The following is a 427-nucleotide window of genomic DNA, read 5'->3' on the forward strand; positions in this document are numbered from 1 at the left end:
TGGAAGAAAACGGCTAAGGATTATAAAGCTTCAATAAATGTATTTTCCTTAAATTTTCGACATATAGTATGACCCATAAAAAATGCCTTAATCTGTCATCATAGTTCAAAAACACTTTTTTTAAGTTTCAATGATATCAAAACATTGTTATTTATTCAGGCATGTAGATAAACATATAGCTACAATTAATCGATGTGTCCACTTTTGTTCTCAACTGCTCTCTCCAGGCTCAATCTGAATTGGGAGCATACGCCATATAAGCTTCTGACATTGAAGCCCACCCCTCAGAGAATCGACACTAGGGTGAGAAAATCCTGTGGCCTTTGCTTGAACATACACCCTTATCAAATAATCGAAGGGGATTTTTTTTGTAATATGTCTTTATTAGTCTTTAAATCATTACATTTAAGTTACATTATTAAAGTAA

Source organism: Uranotaenia lowii, chromosome 2 (assembly GCF_029784155.1).
Source record: "Uranotaenia lowii strain MFRU-FL chromosome 2, ASM2978415v1, whole genome shotgun sequence".
Classification (NCBI taxonomy): Eukaryota; Metazoa; Arthropoda; class Insecta; order Diptera; family Culicidae; genus Uranotaenia; species Uranotaenia lowii.